The following is a 23,328-nucleotide window of genomic DNA, read 5'->3' on the forward strand; positions in this document are numbered from 1 at the left end:
CCAAAAGTAATGGCAACAAAAGCCAAAATAGACAAATGGGATCTAATTAAACTAAATAGCTTCTGCACAACAAAAGAAGTTATCATCAGAGTGAACAGGAAACCTACAGAATGGGAGAAAATGTTTGCAATCTATCCATCTGACAAAGGGCTAATATCCAGAATCTACAAAGAATTTAAACAAATTTACGAGAAAAAGCAAACAACCCCATCAAAAAGTGGGCAAAGGATATAAACAGATACTTCTCAAAAGAAGACATTTATGCAGCCAACAAACAAATGAAAGAAAGCTCATCATCACTGGTCAACAGAGAAATGCAATCAAAACCACAATGAGATACCATCTCATGCCAGTTAGAATGGCAATCATTAAAAAGTCAGGAAACAACAGATGTTGGAGAGGATGTGGAGAAATAGGAATGCTTTTACACTGTTGGTGGGAGTGTAAATTAGTTTAACCATTGTGGAAGACAGTGTGGCAATTCCTCAAGGATCTAGAACTAGAATTACCATTTGACCCAGCAACCCCATTACTGGGTATATACCCAAAGGATTATAAATCAATCATTCTACTGTAAAGACACATGCACACATACGTTTATTGTGGCACTATTCACAATAGCAAAGACTTGGAATCAACCCAAATGTCTATCAATGATAGACTGGACAAAGAAAATGTGGCACATATACACCACGGAATACTATGCAGCCACAAAAAAAGGATGAGTTCATGTCCTTTGCAAGGACATGGATGAAGCTGGAAACCATCATTCTCAGCAAAGTAACACAAGAAGAGAAAACCAAACCCCACATGTTCTCCCTCATAAGTGGGGGTTGAACAATGAGACACATGGACACAGGAAGGGATACATCACACACCAGGGCCTGTCAGGGATTGGGGGGCTAGGGGAGAGATAGCATTAAGAGAAATACCTAATGTATATGATGGGTTGATGAGTGCAACAAACCACTATGGCACGTGTACACCTATGTAACAAACCTCCACGTTCTGCACAGGTACAAAAAAGAATTAGGGAGAGATACTTTCTCAGATAAACAAAAACTGATAGGATTCATCACTAAAACTGCCTTACAAGAAATGCTAGAGTGTTCTTTAAGATCACATGAAATGATGCTAATTAGTAACATTAAAACATACAAAAATAAAAAACTTGCTGATAAAGTTTAAGTGTGTGTGTGTATGCATATGTGTGTGTTCCTTTCAAAGTATTCCCCTTTAAAGGAACACTTCCAAACTCATTTTACAATGTCAGTATTACCCTGACACCAAAACCAGACAAGTACACTACGATTTTAAAAAGCTAATAATGAACATAAATGCTATAGTCCTCAACAAACTTTAGCAAACAGATTCAATAGCACATTACATGGTCATTCATTATGATTAAGTGGGATTAATCTCTGAGATGCAAGTATAATGGTTCAACATGTGCAGATCAATCAATCAATATAACACATTAACAGAATGAAGGCTAAAAGTCATATGCTCATTTCAATAGATGCAGCAAAAGTATTTGACAAAACTTAACTGTCTGTCATGATAATACCTCAAAATATCAGGTATAGAAGGAATTCACTTCAACATAATAAAGACCATTCATATAAAACCAACCACAGCTAACATAATACTGAATGGTGAAAATCTGGAAGCTTTTCCTTAAAAAATAAAAATATGACAAGGTTGCACACTCTGGCTATGTCTGTGCAACACAGTACTGAAAGTCCTAACTGTAGCAATTAGGCAAGAAAAAAAAAAAGCATCCAAATTGGAAAAGAAGAAGTTAAATACTCCCTGTTTGAAAATGACATGATCTTATATATAGAAAAGTCTAAAGACTCTACCAAAAAACTGTTAGAACTATAAACAAATTCAGTAAAGTCGAGAAACCCAAAACCAACATGCAAAAACCAGTTGCATTTCTAGACACTGGAAAGGAGCTATCTGAAAAAGAATTAAGAAAACAATATCATCTGTAATAGCATCAAAAAGAATAAACTAATTGAGTAAAATTAACAAAGGAGGAAAAAGATCTGTATACTGAAAATTATTAAACACCAGTAAAAGAAATTGAAGACAGAAATAAACAGAAAGATATCTTATCAATAGTATCAAAAATGGGATGCATGCTATCCAAAGCAATCTACAGATTCAATGCAATCCCTATTAAAATTCCAATCACAGATTTTTCACAGAAGTAGAAAAAAACAATCCTAGAATTTGTATGGAATCCCAAAAGATCCTAAATAGCTGAAACAATCTAGAGCAAGGAGAACAAAGCTGGAAGTATCACACCTCCTGATTTCAAATTCTATTACAAAGCTATAATAATTGAAACATTATGGTACAAATAGACACATAGACCAATGGAACACAATAAAAAGTCCAGAAATAAACTTACACATATATGGTAAACTAATCTTTGACAAATGAACCAAGAAAACATAATGATGAAAGGATAATCTTTTCAATAAACTGTGTTGGGAAAACTGAATATTCACACGCCAAAAAATGAGGGCACCAATCCCATTCACAAAGGCTGCACTCTCATGATCTAATAACCTCCCAGAGGTCCCACCTTCTAATATCCCTTTTGAGAGTTAGAATTTCAACACATGAATTTTGAAGGGATGCAAACATTCACATCATAGAAATTACATACCTTTTATTAGTACTAAAATGGAAAAAACAGCAATAACACCAAATGCTGGTAAGGATGAAGAAAAACTGGGTTACTCACATATGTGGTGGAAATGCAAAACGGTACAGCCAGTCTGGAAAATAGTTTAGCAATTTCTTTAAAACATGCAACTATCTTAAAACTATCTTGAAATTGTTCTTCTGGCCATTTATCTCACATAAACAACTTATGTTCATACAAAAACCTGTACATGAAGTTTTATAGCAGCTTTATTTGAATTATTCCCAAACTGGAAACAACCCAGGTGCCCTTTGATGAGTGAGTGATCAAACTGTGGTACATCTGAATCACGAGAATGCTGTTCATCAGTATAAAGGAATGAACTATTTATACATGCAACAACTCAGATAACTATTCAGAGAATTTTACTTAATCAAAATAGCCAGTCCTTCTGGGCATAATGACTCATGCCTATAATCCCAGCAGCTCGGAAGGCTGAGGTGGTAGGATTGCTTCAGCCCAAGAGTTCAAGGCTGCCATGAGCTATGGTCTTTCCACCGTACTCTAGCCTGGGCAACAGAGTGAGCCCCTGTCTCTCAAAAATAAAGACTAGCCAGTTATAAATATACTGTATGATTCTATTTATATAACAGTCTTGAAATGAAAAAATTATAGACATGGAGAACAGTTTAGTGGTTTAGAGAGGTTAAGGAGTGGGTGAGAGCAAGAGGGAAGTAGGTGTATGAAGGATCATTGTAATGATGGGAAATGTTCTGCATCTTGACTGTATCAATGTCAACATCCTTTTTGTGATATTGCATTATAGTTTCCCAAGATTGTATCACTGGGAAAACTAGGTACAAGGTCAACAATATCTCTGTATTATTTCTTACAACTGCATGTGAATCTACAATTAACTCAAAATAAAAGTTTAATTTAAATAAACATGTTTAAGAAAGACATTGAGACATGTATAAATATGTCCATGAAAGAGAAACATAGATAAAATGTTATAGTTTAGAGAGGAATAATGTATTTATAGGTGAGGAAATTGAGAACTATTTTATACAATAGATGAGTTGGATTTGGATGTTCAAATCTAGAGTGTTCAAGCAGAGAAAACCATGTAAGATATCCTTCTAGAAAATGCATGACATATTTGGAAGCCAAGTTCAATTTCACTGGAGTCCCATGTTCTTGTAGGACAGTAGTGAAATAAGATTGAACAGGATGTAGAGAGACTGTGGAGAGCTTTAAATACTATTCTGAGGATTTTTTAGTTGTGCATGTAGGGAGATCTACTAAGGGGTTTGAGATGGGGTAGAGTATGGCTAGCACTTTGGGCATCTGAATGTTGAAAATGGTTGTGGGGAGGTAAAGATATCAGAGAGGATGGAAATGATGGAAAACCACTTAAGAAAGGATGGCAATCAGGCCGGGCACGGTGGCTCACACCTGTAATCCCAGCACTTTAGGAGGCTGAGGCAGGCTGATCACGAATTTGGGAGTTCAAGACCAGCCTGGCCAATATGGTGAAACCTGTCTCTACTAAAAATACTAAAATTATCTGGGCATGGTGGCGCACACCTGTAGTCCCAGCTACTCAAGACGCTGAGGCAGGAGAATCACTTGAACCTGGGAGGCGGAGGTTGCAGTGAGCCAAGACTGTGCCACTGCCCTCCAGCCTGGGTGACAGAGCAAGACTCCATCTCAAAAAAAAGAAAGAAAGAAAGGATGGCAATCATTTAGGAGTTCAGTGAGTTCAGGAAGGAATACAGTGGTGGACATGAAGAAATGGTTCAGAATCCAACCTGTTTTTCAAGTTTGTCTTTACCTGTGCTGAACACAGCAATTGATACACAATAGGTGCCTAATAAATATTTGTTAAACCCAAACATGAGTGGATAAATATAGTTTTATATACATATAAATATATATTTATATATTACATTTATACATATAATTTATATATATTATATTTATACATATAATTTATATATTCTGTTTATACATATAAATATAATTTATATATTATATTTATATGTATAAATATATATTTATATATTATATTTATACGTATAAATATATATTTATATATTATATTTATACGTATAAATATATGTTTATATATTGTATTTATACATATAAATATATATAAATATAATATATAAAATATTTATATTACATATAAATATATAAAAGATATTACATATAAATATATAAAATATTTATATTACATACAAATATATAAATATACCTATATACCTATATACTTAATCTTCACAATACTGTGAGGTAGGGATTATCTGCATTTGAATGAGAAGCCAAAGGAATTTTAAAAGAGAAGTAGCCAAGGCTGTAATTTATTTGAGCAAGCTTCAGAAGGAAAGTTGAGGAAGTTGCAGAAGAAAAGTTGGAAGACAGCAGAGGTTGGTTTGTTAAGTTTAAGGACAGAAGCCATCTCCATAACATAAAAGTGAAAGGTGAAGTAGCAAGTGCTGATGTTGAAGCTGCAGCAAGTTAACCAGATCTAGCTAAAGTAATTGATGCATTTAGCTACAATAAACAATGGATGTTCAATGTAAATAAAACAGCATAACAGCATTCTGTTAGAAGAAGATGCCATCTAGGATGTTCATAGCTAGAGAGGAGATGTCAGTGCAAGCCTTCAAAGCTTCAAAGGACAGGCTGACTCTCTTCTTAGGGGATAATGCAGCTAGTGACTTTAAGTTTAAGTAAGTGAGCCAAGGCTTATTTACCATTCTGCTAACCTTAGGACCCTTAACAATTATGCTAAATCTACTCTGCTGTGCTCTACCAATAGAATGACAAAGCCTGGATGACAGCACATATGTTAAGAGCATGGTTAACTGATTATTTTAAGCCCCTTGCTGAGACCTGCTGCTCAGAAAAAAAAAATTCCTTTCAAAACATTACTGCTCTCTGACAATGCACCTTGTCCCCCAGGATCTCTGATGGAGATGTACAAGGAAATTTATCTTGTTTTCATGCCTCTGAACACAATATCCATTCTGCAGCCCATGGATTCCAGGAGTAATTTTGACTTTCAAGTTTTATTATTTAAGAAATACATTTTGTAAGGCTACAGCTGCCATAAATAGTAATTCCTCTGATAGGTATAGGAAAAGTAAATTGAATACCTTCTGGAAAGGATTGATCATTCTAAATGCCATTGAGAATGTTCATGATTTATGGGAGGAGGTCAAAATGTCAACATTAATAGAAGTTTCGCAAGGACTTCATGTCGACAACACCAAAAGCAATGGCAACAAAAGCCAAAATTGGCAAATGGGATCTAATTAAACTAAAGAGCTTCTGCACAGCAAAAGAAACTACCATCAGAGTGAACAGGCAACCTACAGAATGGGAGAAAATTTTTGCAATCTACTCATCTGACAAAGGGTTAATGTCCAGAATCTACAATGAACTCAAACAAATCTACAAGAAAAAAACAAACAACCCCATCAAAAAGTGGGCAAAGGATATGAACAGACACTTCTCAAAAGAAGACATTTATGCAGCCAAAAGACACATGAAAAAATGCTCATCATCACTGGCCATCAGAGAAATGCAAATCAAAACCACAATAAAATACCATCTCACACCAGTTAGAATGGCAATCATTAAAAAGTCAGGAAACAACAGGTGTTGGAGAGGATGTGGAGAAATAGGAACAGTTTTACACTGTTGGTGGGACTGTAAACTAGTTCAACCATTGTGGAAGTCAGTGTGGCGATTCCTCAGGGATCTGGAACTAGAAATACCATTTGACCCAGCAATCCCATTACTGGGTATATACCCAAAGGATTATAAATCATGCTGCTATAAAGACACATGCACACGTATGTTTATTGCAGCACCATTCACAATAGCAAAGACTTGGAACCAACCCAAATGTCCAACAATGATAGACTGGATTAAGAAAATGTGGCATATATACACCGTGGAATACTATGCAGCCATAAAAAATGATGAGTTCATGTCCTTTGTAGGGACATGGATAAAGCTGGAAACCATCATTCTCAGCAAACTATCACAAGGACAAAAAACCAAACACTGCATGTTCTCACTCATAGGTGGGAATTGAACAATGAGAACACATGGACACAGGAAGGGGAACATCACACTCTGGGGACTGTTGTGGGGTGGGGGGAGCAGGGAGGGATAGCATTAGGAAATATACCTAATGTGGTATATTTGGTATGGGTGCAGCACACCAACATGGCACATGTATACATATGTAACAAACCTGCACATTGTGCACATGTACCCTAAAACTTAAAGTATAATAAAAAAAAAATAGAAATTTTGAAGAAGTTGGTTTCAGCCCTAATGGATGACATGAAGGCATTCAAGACTTCAATGGAGAAAGTAACTGCAGAGTGATGGAAATAGCAAGAGGACCAGAATTAGAAGTGGAGCCTGAATATGTGTCAGAATTGCTTCAATCTCATGATAAAACTTGAATGAATGAAGAGTTGCTTTCTTGCTATGAGCAAAGAAAGTAGTTTCTTGAGATGGAATCTATTCCTGGTGAAGATGCTGTGAATATTGTTGAAATGACAACAAAGGATTTAGAATATTCCATAAAATTAGCTGATAAAGCAGAAACAGGGTTTCAGAAGATTGATTCCAAATTTGAAAGAAGTTCTATTGTGGATAAAATGCTATCAAACAGTGTCACATGCAACAGAGAAATCTTTCCTGAAAGGTTAAGTCAATTGATGTGTCAAATTTTATTGATGCCTTATGATAAGAAATTGCCACAGCCATCCCAATATTCAGCAACAACCACTACCCTGATCAGTGAGCAGCCATCAACATCAAGACAAGACCCTTTGGGCAACCCTTCTGAGTTCCCATCCACTGCATGGAAGCTTTACTTTCACTTTCACTTTACTTTTGCTTTTGCTTTAATAAATCTTGCAGCTGTACACTTTTTGGGTCTGTGCATTTCTCTACTCGAGCTGTAACACTTGCCACTGTGGCCCACGGCTTCATTCCTTGAAGCCTGTGAGACCACAAACCTCTTGATCGAGAAAAACCTTTGATGGAAGAAGACTTCTCGTCTCCTTTCTGGGAGCCCATCTGGGATTTCTCCAAAGCGGTGAGTAACATTGGACCCCTTTCACTTGCTATTCTTTCTATCTTCTCACTAGAAATTGGAGGAAAACACCGGGCGCCTGTCGGCCATTTAAAAGTGACAAGTGTGGCCACCGGACTTAAGATGGGTGTGAGGCTTTCTGTGAATGGGCTCTCTAACAACTCCTGGCCCTCTGGTCTTGGAGCATTGGTTTGCCTGGAACCAGTTCCACATTTCTCTACCTTTCCTGAGAAAAGCTGAGGGCTGGCTAGAGGTGGAAAACTGTCATCCTGAACTCCTGGCACTGACCCGGTAGAGATCATGGCACAGCAAGAAGCTTCTACTCCGCAGCCGCCCATGTGTGCATTCCCTGCCTATTCTGACCCATGCCTCCTGGGTCCTAATGTCCTCAGAGAAGACTTTCTTGGGGCCCTATCCTCTAGGATCTTTCCTACCTCTGAGTCTAAGAATATTTTGGCTAGGAGCCAAAGTCAAGTGGGGTGACAATCCAAAGACCCTTGCCCATGGTGCCCCCAGGCTTATTCTTATGCAAATTGGTATCAATATACTTATACGGGACCTGTCCCTCATAACCTGTACCCTAGGCACTATGTGGGTCATCAAAAGGCATGTCAGTGGCTGATAGAAGGCCTAGGACATTTTTCCTTTTGTTGCCATAAACTTACTCCAGATTGTAGAGGCTACTTTAATTACCACCTTTCCTGTCTGGGATCAGCGATTAGAACTGTAGAACGTCTCCACTTGAAGCAGTCAGACTTATGTTCAAAAACAATATAATAGACAATAGCTCCCCCAATTCAAGTCCAAAGGTCAATGAATATTCTCAGGAGGGCAAATAGGGGACAGAAAATTTGGGTATGAAAAGCACTGTTCCAAACTTGGTCCTCCAATTTGCCGCTGCCTACCCTAAAAAAACCCTCAAAAGTCTGACTTGTGTCCTGAGCGAAATTTGGAAACTCTATTGAATTTGGCAACTTTGGTGTTTTATAATAGGGATCAGGAGAAGCAGGTTGAACGAGACAGACGAGACAAGAAAAAGGCCATTGCCTTAGTCATGGCCCTCAGGCAGATGAACTTCGGTGACTCTGAAAGAAAGAAGGGCTGGGCAGGCAACCCACCTAACAGGACTTGTTATCAGTGCGGCTCACAGGGGCACTTCAAAAAGGACTACCCAAACAACAATAAATCACCCTCTCATCCATGTCCCTTGTGCCAGGGGGATCACTGGAAGGCACACTGCCCCCAAGGGTGAAGGTCCTCTGAGCCAGAGGCCACTAACCAGATGGGCCAACAACAGGACGGAGGGTGCCTGGGGCAGGTGCCAGCCCATGCCATCACCCTCACAGAGCCTCGGGTAAGCTTAACCATTGAGGGTCAGGAAACTAACTTCCTCCTGGACACTGGTGTGGCCTTCTCAGTTTTACTCTTCTGTCCTGGACAACCATCTTCCTGGTCTGTCACCATCAAAGGGGTCCTAGGACAGCCAGTCACTAGGTATTTCTCCCATCCCCTAAGTTGTGACTGCGGAACCTTATTTTTCTCACATGCCTTTCTTATTATGTCTGAGAGCCCTACTTCTTTACTAGGGAGGGACATATTAGATAAAGCAGGGGTCATTTTATTCTTAAATATAGGAGAAAGAATACCTGTTTGTGCCCTCTACTCCATGAGGAAGTTAATCCTGAAGTCTGAGCAGAGGAAGGACAATACAGACGAGCAAAAAATGCTTATCCAATTCAAGTTAAGTTAAAAGATCCTACCTCCTTTCCTTATCAAAGGCAGTACCCCCTCAGACCAGAAGCCCAACAAAGGTTACAAAAAATCGTCAAAGACCTAAAAGCACAGGGACTAGTCACTCACTCCTGCTTGCTAAATTTATTTAATGTCACCCTTACTGAAATTCACAAGGCCTCCAGCCAGAATCCAACTGACTGCTGGATGTGCCTCCCCTTACGCTTTAAACCATATGTCCCAGTTCCTGTTCCCGAACGTTGGAATGCCACCGAACTAAGAACAAACACCACAGGCTTGGTGGGCCCTTTAGTCTCAAATCTAGAAATAACACATACACCAAATCTCACCTGTGTAAAGTTTAGCACAACCATTGACGCAGCTGCCTTCCAGTGCAAAACATGAATTACCCTACCTCCATGACTCTCTTGCTTACCATCAGGAATCTTTTTTGTTTGTGGTTCCTCAGCTTACTGCTGCTTAAACGGTTTCTTCAAAAGTCTATGCTTTCTTTTCTTTTTGGAGCCCCCTATGACTATCTATACTGATGAGGAGTTACAGAATTTTCTTCTACCCAAACCTTCTACAAATGGGCACAAGTTCTGCCATTCATTATCGGGGCTGGGATACTAGGAGGACTAGGAACCAGCATTAGAGGCATTACCACCGCCCCCCAATTCTATTACAAATTATCACAAGAGTTAAATGATGACATGGAATGAGTCGCAGATTTGCTGGTTACCTTACAAAGCCAGCTTAACTCTTTAGCAGCAGTAGCCCTTCAAAATCGGAGAGCCTTAGGTTTATTAACAGCTGAAAGAGGTGGAATCTGTCTTTTTCTAGGAGAAAAGTGCTGCTATTTCGTTAATCAATTCGAAATTGTCACTGAGAAGGTTAAGGAGCTTTGAGATCGGATACAGCGCTGGGCACAAGAGCTCCAAGACACAGGATCTTGGAGTATTGTCAACCAATGGATGCCCTGGCTTCTCCCCTTCTTGGGACCCTTGGTGGCTATTGCTATGTTGCTTATCTTTGGACCCTGCATTTTTAACCTTCCTGTAAAAATTGTCTCTTCCAGAATAGAATCCATAAAACTGCAAATGGTTCTACAAATGGAGCCCCAAATAACCACCACTAGCATCTACCATGGAGGACCCTTAGACCCACCTGCTAATCTGTTCTCGCACCACAACACTGAAGACTGCCCTCCCGAGGAAACCTCAACTACAGAGCCCCTTCTACGCCCCAGTTCAGCAGGAAATAGCTAGAACGATCTTCGCCCAACTTCCCAACAGCATTTGGCCTTTCCTGTTGAGAGTGGGGACTGAGGGACTAAGTGGCTAAGTTGGCCAAAATGAGTCATAGCTGCAAGCTAAGGGATTGAAACTTCAACCAATGAAAGGGGACTTTCCCCTAAGCCAAAATGAGTCACAGCTGCAAACTAAGGGATTGAAACTCCAACCAATCATATAGGGAGTTTATGCTCTAGCTGCAGCCTAATGTTTTTAACCAATCAGGCCTGCCAACACTAGCGGATAGAAAATAAGCTAATCCTATAGGACAGAAAAAGGAAAAGGGGAGGAGTCATAAGGGGATATAAGCATAAGCATAACACACCAAAGCCAGAAATGGCAACACTTCTGGGTACCCTTCCGCCGGGTGGAAGCTTTCTTTTCACTTTTGCTTTCACTTTAATAAATCTTGCCGCCACACGCACACCCACGCAAAAGACCCTCCACCAAGAAAAAGATTACAACTCACTGAATACTCAGATGATTGTTAGCATTATTTAGCAATAAAGTGTTTTAAGTTGTGTACATTTTTAAAAACATAATGCTATTGCACACTTAATAGACTACAGCATAGTATAAACATAACTTTTATATGTACTGGGAAACCAAAAAAAAAATTGTGTGACTTATTTTATTGTGATATGTTCTGTATTGTGTCAGTCTGCAATCAAACCAACAATATCTCAAGGTATTTCTGTATTTTTCTCTCTAAGTTCTGATATTCTGATAGCCTTTCGGTTTGTGTTGGTTATTTTGTTGTTATTGTTGTTAGTCTCCAGACCATAAGTGAAAATATACTGTGTAAAGGTACATTGTATCCTCAACTTTACAATTGTTTTAGGTGTTTTTAAAAAAGATTTTATCCTTTAATATACATATAACCTGAATTATTAACATTTTAAAATGCAAGACTACTTCTAAAAGCTTCTTATAGCACTTTAAATAGTTTTCTGTTGATTAACATAGAGGCCATTAGTTGAGTTCTCTTTGGTGGAAATGTTGCTAACATTGCATATTGGCAGCAGAATCCACAATTCTTGAATATCTTACCACTGCCCACAGTTTGGCACTTGGAGTTGAGTAAAGTAAATTACTTTTTTACAGTTCATGATATTTTAAAATCATTTTCAATGCCTGGGATTTCAAAATTCATATAAAACTAAAGCATATGTCCTTTTAAAATCCTAGCAATCTGTCATTTAATTGACTTGCTTGTGCTTTTTTTAAGCAAATAATAAAAATGACTAAAATGATTTGAAAGTTCTCTGTAGTATATCACATTCTTTTCTAACATTTAATGGACATGACTGTCTACATATTTTAGGACCTGGTATAATCTTGTAACTTCACTTTTTCTTTGCTTGTATAATTAAAGTGTGGAGCTGGTACACAATTTAATAGTGTTCCTTTTTTCTCCTCAGAAATAACAAATTGGGTGACTAAACTTTTTAGCACAGTGTACATTGGTCTATAAAATACACCTACAAACCAAATTTTTATGATACTGTATACAAGATGATATGTGTTTTAGATGTAATCTAGATACCATAGCTGACTTGATGACGACATTGCAGTTAGCTGTCCCAGGCTCAAAATCATGAGTGAGCCTTCAGGAACATGCCTGATAGAAAACAGCCCTTAAACATCCAAACTCTAAGAAAGAAAAGTTCACAGTAAGTTAGCAGTAAACACTCACATTCTCTAAGTCAGCCAAATACAAGAAGCATGAGCATAGAGCCTATGTCCAAACTGCTTTAGCTAATCATAAGATTTAGTGTAGTGCTTTGAGCCTGGTAAACACTAAAATCATGATACGGTAAAGTTCTTTCCTTCCATCATTTAACAAAATTCAATCCATCAAATGTACAGTGAATGTCCACTATGTGTCAGGTTTATGTCAGGCATGAAGATATGATGAATGACACAGATTCTGCCATCAAAGAGCTCACAATTTAGGGAAAGAGACAGGCACATAAAAAAATTAACTACAAATATGTGGCATGTAGTCTAAAAGAAGGAGGTAAAAAGTGTAATAGTTACCTAGCTAAGATAGCAATGGATTTTTGTCATCGACACTACTATCATCACAATCCATGCTCTATATTTAGAACTGAAGATTGAAATATTTATTATAAAACTAGAATGTAATTTTTTAGTTTTTCCAATGCTTATAAAGCTCTACATGCATGTCCAAATACACCAGTGTGTGTATTACTTTCTATGCCATTGAACACTCTCTCACGCACCTCTTGACTAAGTAATGCTATTTGTGCGGGTTATGGCTATGACAACTACAAGTTAAGTGACTAGGAAACCACTTAATATTCTAATTTCATAATGCGAAATGTCACTCTACCTGATGCACCATATCACGGAATACTTATCATGACAAATTGAGAAATTATGACTACTCTTCATTCTAGGTTTTACTTATGAGAGTAGTACAAGAAATATTCACCTATATCTCCAGATATTACATTTCTACAGACTGAAGTTTTAAAAGTGCAAGTAATTAGCCTGGAGCAAGTTTGATTCCATTTTGACTAATAATTTTTCAGAGCTCAGTTTTGGATTTTTCGTTATTTCACTCTTCTTTCAAGTTTACCATGTACCTTCCAACAGCAATCTGCTGCTGTACCTCCAAGTGATGAAATTTCATTGAGGATACTTTCAGAACCTGTCATTATCACTCATGATTAGCTTGGAAGCTTTTACAATGGGGTGAAAAAATGTTCCTTCTCTCTCCCTATCACCCTCCATTATCATAATTCTAACCACTGTAGAAAACTAAATTTCTCACTTTGATCAGGGAGGAGAAAACTTGGGGCTAGAGGCAGATTAAGAGTTCCATAAGCAGATTTAGAGCATCATAAATGGGTGGTAAGGTAGTTAGCATTTAACAAACAGTAAGTAGACGCCAGGCACTGTAGTCAGGTATGTGTAAATTAACAGAATGCAACACTAAAAAAATCTTGTGAGGTTAGAATTTTTGTCTATATTTTAGTAGAAGATGCAAATTGAATCTTAGAAAGTCATTGAGGTATTAAATGGCAATATGGGATTCAAATCCAATGGAAGCCTGAATGAATAGCAAGTGCTAAATTGAGGGACATGGGGTATGACATCATCAGAGATTTGGCTGGAAATCTTGGCAAGTACAATGGTAAAGTAAGAAACTGAATTCAAGTAGGTAGAAGTTGGGGAGGGAAGGCACACAGTTCCCACAGTCCTCTATCTAGCTCTCTGACTCTTCTTTAAAATTGGATTCATGAGGTTGGTAAGTTAAAGTAGTCAGGGATAACAAGGGAACAATGATGGTTCAGTGTTCTAATGGGTTAGGAATTGGGGATTATGCTTACACAATGTAGAATTAGGAAGACATTTATTAGCTTGAAAAAGGAGCATCTGTTCATTGAAAACTATTATGAAAACCCTTATGGCTGGCTGGTGTCAATGCTGCAGTGGGTAACCAAAGCGGGAATTTCAAATATGTAAGGAATGATCATGCACACCAAGATCTCACAGAAATGGGGTGGCCTTGATACATTGGATTGGGAACAAAAGGTTGGGTTCTTTATTAACAATTTGCATCACAGACTTTCTAGTGGCCTTAGGCAAATCATTCAAACCCCAAAGTACAGTTAATAATATATCACTTAATGATGGAGGGCTCCATTCTGAGAACAGTGTTGTTAAGAATTTCATTGTTGGGTGAACATTATAGAGTTCACGTACACAAACATAGATAACAGCGCCTACTACAAATGTAGGCTATATGGAATAGCCTATTGCTTCTAGGGGCTGTCCTGAATACTGTAGGCAACTGTAACATAATGATAAGTATTTGTGTATCTAAACATATTTCCACACAGAAAAAGTAACATGTTGCATCATGACATTATGACAGCAATGACATCACTATGCCATAGGAATTTTTAGCTCCATTATAATATCATGGGACCACTATCATATATGCAGTATGCTGTTGACCAAAATGTCATTATGTAGCACATGACTGTGCCGTGTCCTTATCTGTACAATAGAATAATTATTCCTACCACTAATACCTCATTGAGAAGTTGATTTTTCAAAACAATTAATTGTTTTAGGGGATATTAATATGAAAGAAAGCTTTCATTTGTAAGCCTTTTGTAGGGTCAATAACTAGTTGAAAGTATATTCCTATGGCTAATGTTTGTAACAATTTGGCTAGTCTGTGGTGATTGGCTGGTCAAACACTAATCTAGCTATTACTGTAAAAGAAATTTTAAAGAAGTGATTAACATTTACAATAAGTTGCTTTAAGTAAAGCAAATGCCTTTTCCTAATGTGCATGGGCCTCATCCAATCAGCTGAAAGCCTTAAGAGCAAAGACTGAGGTTTCCTGAAGAAGAAAGAATTCTGCTTCTAGGCAGCCTGAGTTTCCTGCCTTTGGATTCAAGACTGTAACATCAACTTTTCCTTCAATTTCCACCCTGTAGCTAGCTGTGTGGATTTCAGACTTCCCAGCGCTCACAATCTTGTAAGCCAATTCCTTAAAGTAAATCTCTAGATAGAATGATAGACAGATAGATACAGATAGATGATAGATAGATATAGATAGCTAGATAGATGATAGATTGACAGATGGATAGAGATCTAAAGATCTCCTGTTCATATTATCTCTTTTATTTTGAGTTATTTGCAGAAAGGTATTTTTAACCCCCAGTGCTCTAAAACTGTTAATATCTTTCCCCCGTGATTTTAAGAGTTTTACTTACGACATTTATTTATTTCAGTGATTGGCAATTGTTAGGATTATACCTCATTCAAAAGAAAGTAAATAAGAATATGTAGATCAAAATGGAACATCAATATTTATCACCCATGAATTAATCAAAATTGAAATTCACGAAAACTTATTAAAATATTGAATACTTTATCAATTAGATAGGGGAAAGATTGAAAATTTAGTAGTGTGTTAGAAGATAATATGCAAATGATGAATAAACTTCTTTTTGGCAAGTAAAATATTCCATAACATTTTTAAATAAAAAGCAATTTTCATTTTTTATTGAATAACGCCTCATATCTAACTGAAGATTTAAATTACTGATGTCTCAAATGCACCAGCAAGCTTTTTCTTCACTCAGATATTTACATCAACTTGATCAACTTTACTTTCAGCTCCATTCTTCTTTGATTTGGCATATGAAAGGAAAACATCATTTTATTTGAGTTAAATAAGAACTGATTTCTTTTTCTTCAATTCTCTAGAATTGAAAAGCTATGAAATGAGATTTATTTGGGCTTAAGTTATTCATTCATTCATTCACTTCAAAGTTAATATTAAGCATCTACTACATAGATTGAATCAGAGGATTTTCAACACCAAGGATGGGATGAAAGTTTCTAAGCCTTGGTCACTGCCCTACATGTGCTATCACCTCCATGAGGAGACAAAGCACACATACACTCTGATAATGAGGGAAGCTACATTTAACTAAATGCCATGATAAGTGCTACAGTAACTCAGAGAAAAAAATTAATGTGTGATTGATGTGAGAAAGAGAAAAGTAACCTCTCACACCCAGGAGCTGGCCTGGCAGGATCACTCAGGAGTTGGTGGTGGTACTTGCTATCTTGGCCTTCACAGCCAGATGATGGGGTTCTTCTTCTAAGCATAAACAATTTTATAGAACATTAACATCAGACAAGGCCACTTCAGGGCTGTGAAAAGCAAGACTATTCTGTAAGCGTGTCTAAACACAGACAAAACGTGAACTCTGTCCAAGCTGCAAAATGGCCATACATTCCCCCATCTTGGCCACTGAGGGTGACTCTTGCTTCCCCCGCTCCCATTTTGCATTTGCAATTTATTTGCTGAAGGAGCTGGGATATTTGTCCTGTAGAGTTTCCCATTCTAGTTACCCTGTAAAGCAGGGGTCTCCAATCTTTTGGCTTCCCTGGGTCACATTGGAAGAAGAATAATTGTCTTGGGCCACACATAAAATATACTAACACTAACGATAGCTGATGAGCTAAAAAATAAATAGCAAAAAAAACTCATAGTATTTTTTAAAAGTTTAGGAATTTGTATTGGGCTGCATTCAAAGCTATCCTGAGCCTCATGCAGCCCACAAGCCATGTGTTGGACAAGCTTGCTACAAAAGAGTGACTGCTGCTGCTTTATCAATCACAGTGCTAGCTTTGATCTAGTTTTTCCTCCTCCTAGATAAAATTTATTAATATACTCAATCATCCACCCAAATCTTGTAAGTCTTTTCTAATACCTTCACTGAGACACTCCGTAACTTACTTCACTGCTAGAGTAACTAACCTGAATTGTTAGTAAACAATAATTAGCTTAACAATGAAGGTAAGACACTACAGGCATGTTTTGTCTCAGGAAATGGGGAGGTCCAGGGAGAGACAGATATGGGGAAACCGCTAGTCTGTGGAGCAGTCAGGACACACACATTTATCAATTAAGTGCGCTGTATTTTATGGATGTGGTTTATGGTACCCCAAAACAAGCACAATAGTAACATCAAAGATCATTTATCATAAATTACCATAACAGATATAACAATAATGAAAAAGTTTGGAATATTATGAGAATTACCAAAATGTGACATAAAGGCATGAAGTGAGCACATGCTGTTGGAAAAATGGTGCTGATGGACTTGCTTGACACAGGTTTGCTATAAACCTTCAATTTGTAAAAAATGCAATAGCTGCAAAGTGCAGTAAAATGAGATATGCCTGTGTAATATCAAATATAGTCTTTCATAACAGTTTAAAAATTTTCAACTACTACCAGACTTTAGTTTTTAAAATAAGATTTACCAGAGTTAGAGTCAAATAAATCATGGATTATAAGGATAAAGGTGAATAAAAGAGAATTTTGGATACCACTGTGTTGTCTTGAGTCATTGTTGCAGAAACATATTATTGTTTCAATACAAACCAGCCTCTCAATATGTGTCTCTCTGATTTCCCTCCCTCCAAGTTTAGACTGAAAGCTCTAGAAGGACAATAATTGTTGTCTACATTTTTTTCCCAAATCTCCCAGGTTGTTTTAGTATATCCTTAGAGCTATTTGCTTAACTGAACTGTAGGCAGAGCAAACTTCTATGGTTTTGATTTAAAAAGGCCTTTATCCACAAATCAACACCTTTAGTCTGATCCACACATTGAAATTGGGTTGCATCGGTTACGTTACATTTGTAGGTGAAGGACAATAATAAAACAGAGAGTCCTTAAAACTATTTGTGGTATGTGTGAAAAAAGGTGATTCTGTTGTCCATCAAAATATTGGTTTTCATTCATTCTTCTTTATTTACTGAACCTTTATGTAGCATAGAAAGTCCTGTATTTTCTGGAATAAGATCTTCAACATGAGATAGATGTTTTTTAGTTGCTCATGTATTCACTCATTTCATTTGCATAAAACAAAGTCACAATTAAATGGAAAGGCATCTTAGGTTCACAGACTGGAAGACAATATTATTAAAATGTCAGTCATACACAAAGCCATCTATAGCTTCAATGTAATCCCTACCAAAACCTCAATGACTTTTTTTTAAATAGAAGAACCCATCCTAAAATTCATATGGAATCTCAAGGGACCCCAAATAGCCAAAACAATCTTCAAAAAGAACAAAGCTGAAAATCTCACATTTTCTGATTTCACAACTTACCACAAAGCCACAGCAATCAAAATCTTGTGGAACTGGCATAAAGATGGACATATAAATCAATGGAATAAAATATAGAGCTCAGAAATAAACCCTCACATTACAGGTTCAAATAATTTTTGACAAGGTTGCTAAGCTCATTCAATGGGTAAAGAATCTTTCAAAAATGCTGGTGTGAAAACTGTATATTCACATGCAAAAGAATGAAGTTGGGTCTATAACTTATACCTACACAAAAAGTAACCAAAAATGAATTCAAAACCTAAAACAGCCAGGTGCAGTGGCTCACGCCTGTAATCCCAGCACTTTGGGAGGCCGAGGCGGGTGGATCATGAGGTCAGGAGATCGAGACCATCCTGGCTAACATGGTGAAACCCCGTCTCTACTAAAAATTCAAAAAATTAGCCGGGTGTGGTGGCAGGCTCCTGTAGTCCTAGCTTCTCGGGAGGCTGAGACTGGAGAATGGCGAGAAACCCGGGAGGCGGAGCTTACAGTGAGCCGGGATTGTGACACTGCACTCCAGCCTGGGCGACAGAGGGAGACTCCGTCTCAATAAAATAAAAAAATAAAAAAAAACCTAACACAAGAGCTGAAACTATAACACTCTTAGAAGAAAACATAGGTGAAAAGTTTATGACATTTGATTTGTCAATGCTTTATTTCATATATCAAAAGCATAACAAACAAAAAAATTGAACTTCATCAAAATAAACAAAATTGTGCATCAAAGGACCACTATTAACAGTGAAAAGGCAATCCACAGAATGGAAGAAAATATTTGCAAATCATATGTGGGATAAGAGATGAATATTCAGAATATGTAAAGAAGTACAACTCAACAATAACAAAATAAATTAAAAGTGAACATATGATTTGAATGGACATTTCTCTAAACAAGATGTACAGATGACCAATAAACATATGAAAACATGTTTAACATCACTAATCATTAGAAATATGCAAATTATAACCACAATGAGATACTACTTCAAACCCATTAGGATGGTTATTATTTTAAAAAAACCAAAAAACAGAAAATAACGTCTTGGTGAGGATGTAGAGAAATTGGAACCCGTGTGTACGGTTGGTGGGAATGTAAAATGGTGTGGCTACACTGCAAAACATTATGGAAGTTTCTAAAATAATTAAACATAGAATTATTGTAAAGATCCAGCAATTCCACTTTTGGGTATGTATCCAAAATAACTGAAAGCAGGAACTTGAGCAGATATTTGTATACTCATGATCATAGTAACATTACTCACAATATCCAAAATGTAGAAACAATCTAAATGTCTATTAACACATGAATGGATAAACAAAATGTGATATATATTATATATTTTTAATATATAATATATTTAATTGTGACTTTGTTTTTATGCAAATGAAATAAGTGAATTCATGAGCCACTAAAAAACATCTGTCCCATGTTGAAGATCTTATTCCAGAGAACACAGGACTTGCTATGTTACATAAAGGTTCAGTATATAAATATATATACACATATATCACATTGAAGTATCATTTGACCTTAAAAAGGAATAAAATTTTTACATGTGCTATAACATGGACAAACCTTGAAGCACTGCCTAATTAAAAGAAGCCAGACACAAAAGGACAGATATTGTATGATTCCACTGACATGAAGTAGCTAGACTAGCCAAATTCATACAGACAGAAAGTAGGATGGTGGTTGCCAGGGCCTAGAGGAGAGGAGAATGAAAGTTATTGTTTTAATGGATAGAAAGTTTCAGTTTGGGAAGATGAAAGAAGTTCTGGAGATGGATGGTGGTAATGGTTATACAACATGATTTTACTCAATGCCACTGAACTGTATGCATATTACATAAAAAGATAAATTTTACGTATGTTTTACCACAAACAAACAAGCAAACCATAAATAGCCTAATACCTATTAAATTAGCCTAGTCAACAGACTAATGTAAAGATTTTGAATCCCACAGAATTCCTCAGAATAAAAAGGTTTCACAGTAGCACGTGAAAAGGCAAGTCTTGTTCAGATTCTACTTCGTATCAGTGAAGAAGGATGTGTAATCACTGATAACAGCATTTTACAGGTTTGGCTTGAAACACTAGAATTGTCAATTTACACACAAAAACCACATTCTACTGTATATACTGTAATGCTGCTGAAGAAAACAGAAATCAAGAGGAGCTTATCATTTTCCTTCTTATTTTAATTGCATGCAATTTTCAGAGCTCTCACACATTCCCACAAGAAATGGCTTTTGAATTTATGGATTTATATCTATACTCTTCTTGCATGTTAAAGAAAACAATCAAAACTGTTGCTATCTGAGGAGTAAAAATGATGGAAGCCACTGATAGAGGCAGGAGGCAGACAAATGCCTAGGCAGACTAGGAAGCATCCCTGGAGAAACTTTGAGCCACCCCACAAGTGTTTATACCAGATATTTTTTTGTAGACAAAGGAACCTGCATGGGGTCTTGCCTGGGTAGGCCTGCAAAGGACTGGAGGACCACGTGCACTGGAGGAATGGAGTGAAGCCACCAGGAATTAGTGCCTTATGCAAGGTAGGAGCCCGGCCTCTTTAGCTTGTGTGGGGTGGCCTGGTATTCAATTTGTGAGGTGGAAACCTGCATGCAGGACCACTCTCTTTGCTGAGAGCTTTCCTTTCATTTAATAAATTCTGCCCTTCTCACCCTTCATTGTGTCTGCTTGCTTAATTTTTCCTGGTCATAAGACAAGAACCAGGATGTAGCTGAACTAAGGAGCAGAAGTTCCTGCATTACCACCGGGAGAGTTCTTTTCAAGGAAAGGAAGCTGGTTCTTATTAAAGGGTAAGCTGTGCATACAACCCAGAATGCAGCTGGAAATCTCTGGGTTCTACTCATCTCCAACTATTAATACTTGAACAAATGAGAATCTAAAAGTGCCAATTTTTCAAGATGTATCCCAAGTGGCGAACTGAGGCTAAATTCTAAATAGAGCCAAGTTGGCATTTGCTGAGTAGAGGTCACACATATATTCTGAGTTCCCCAAAAACCCACAGTTCTCTTTAGGGCTTTCAGAGCTTACCTGAACCAACTAATCAGAGCTTAGCTGTGTGAACCAATCACTACTTAGCTAAGCCAACCAACAGGAACTAAGCAATTTTGAATCCTTCATTTGCATAAATGGACCTGATTGGGAACCTGGGTAAGAACTTTTGATGTAAAACCTAACTCTCCTTTTGTTCTCTGGAACACACCTTCATTTTACCCTAAAGACAGTATCTCCCTGGTTTGCTCACTGTTCACTGGAGTAAAATCTCTTTCCTCCAAATGTCTTTTCAGAGAAATTTTGTTCATGATACCATGGTAGGTTCTTAGTGTCCAATTTACTTACCCATGAACTCAGAGGTGACTGAAGCAGAAGAGAATACTTATTTAGTACATGTTAGAAAATTAAGCCTTAATAAAGCTTTGTGATGGTGCCCATTTCTGCAGATGCGTAAGAGCAATTATAGAAAGCAGTCTGTTGGCATGAATGGCTTTCTTAGCAACTCAGCATCAAACTGGATGGCGAAAACAAACTTTACCTGAAATGAGAGCAGGGACAAGCTTTTGCTAAGGAAAGGGATTGGGGACTCTATTTCACTTGACCAAACCACCATGACTCTATAGGCCAATCCAAGTCATCCTCTTACCACTCGCAATATGTCTGATGCTACTTTCAGGAGAATAAATCATAGAATAGGCAAATTAAATTAATTTTCTAAATTTTTGACTTTTATTTTAAATGCTGTATAATTTTATGTGGGTGTATTTATTTTGTTCTTTCTCTATGTTATTCCTAGTTACCTAGTAATTTTTTGATTGAGTTATGTGGGTAGGAAAGATACCCCCAAAAAAGCCATTTGCAATGTAGACAGTACCCGTGTGTGGCATTGTGGGGTAGAAGGGGAGACATTAGAGTTACACAAATCCTTTATTAAAATTGTTTTGGGGAGGGGAGTTTTGCTTTTAAAAGCAATAATGAGTCCTGAAAACCCTCAGATTCTGAGGAAAAAATACTACAACTTTGAGAGTATTATTTTCTGGAAAGAAATTTGCAACATAAATTACCATCTATCATTTAGAATAGTAGTTCTCATTGTTTCTTATTGTCATAGAATTTAGGAGGCTTAAAAAATACTGGGTATCCTAGGCCCAACCTAAATGTGAATCAGCATCTACAGGCCCCTGACGCTCGGTTTAAATAGTTTCCCTAATGATTCTGATGCACACCAAACACAACACCACAGACTTAGGGTGTCTTTGACACTCTGAAACACAGGCAATTTGCATTGCTGTGCAACTTTTTTACTCTAAAGTTGGGTGGAATTTATCTGGTCCTAATTTCTTCTACTGACATCAGTTAGCGTTACCTATAGTGACCAAAGTTCATGAATACATAAAAATGCCAAGGGAGCCGCTGAAACTACCTAAAGAAATTACAAAGCATATTTGTAATTAGAAGTTGTGGACCACTCTGTAACTAAGTAATGAGAACAAAGAAACAGATATAACTATTTATTTGCAAGTGTACCAGAGAAATACACTACAGTATATGGTAAATAGAGAACCTTCCACACACAACTTCCATATGCAGATACTAGGGGCTCTTTGAGGAGCCCAAGTAAAGAGGGAACCTCTTTGTCAAGCATATTTTCTTTAAAGAGGGTGAAAATTTTTGGCAATAACTAAACTATTGACCTTTCTGAGATTAATTAGGCCTTTTGAGGTAACTGGAAAATAGAGGATCTAAACTTTGTCATGTGCTATCCATCAGGAAGACATAGCTTTTTCTTTAGACTACCAGCATTTCTACGTGAGC

This window comes from Pongo abelii, chromosome 15 (genome assembly GCF_028885655.2).
Source record: "Pongo abelii isolate AG06213 chromosome 15, NHGRI_mPonAbe1-v2.0_pri, whole genome shotgun sequence".
NCBI classification, from domain to species: Eukaryota; Metazoa; Chordata; class Mammalia; order Primates; family Hominidae; genus Pongo; species Pongo abelii.